The following is a 445-nucleotide window of genomic DNA, read 5'->3' as shown; positions in this document are numbered from 1 at the left end:
TTCTGAGAAAACTTCCCGGAAGGTCACCCATCCCAGAATTTCTCCAGGCTAAGCACGCTTAACCATGGAGTTCTTATGGGTTAAGCTTTCGAAAAGTAAATGCATTTTGGTGATATGGGTAGCCAAATCAATTCCTTTAAGCTATCCTTCAACTGTATAGTCTCATACCTATAGAGTCTCCAGATCCCTCTCATTCCGGTGTATGTTCGATTCGTCCATGTGCCCCTTCCACTCGAAGCCTGCCAGGAGCCACTCCTTGTTCGTGCCCCCTGCACCATGATTCTTGCACCGGCGATCACTCCCCGCCCTCGTCAGTGCCCGGGTGTCACAATTTCTGGTCTATTCAACTTCCAGAGATGACAGTAAGAAAGTCAAAATGTGTAGTTCCTGCTCTGAATCCAGCCAGCTACCTGGGATTTGGGGTTCTCATAGTTTTTGAGTTTCT

This window comes from Vigna radiata, chromosome 2 (genome assembly GCF_000741045.1).
Source record: "Vigna radiata var. radiata cultivar VC1973A chromosome 2, Vradiata_ver6, whole genome shotgun sequence".
NCBI classification, from domain to species: Eukaryota; Viridiplantae; Streptophyta; class Magnoliopsida; order Fabales; family Fabaceae; genus Vigna; species Vigna radiata.
The sequence above is the reverse complement of the archived record's forward strand: the minus strand, read 5'-3'. Positions refer to the sequence as shown.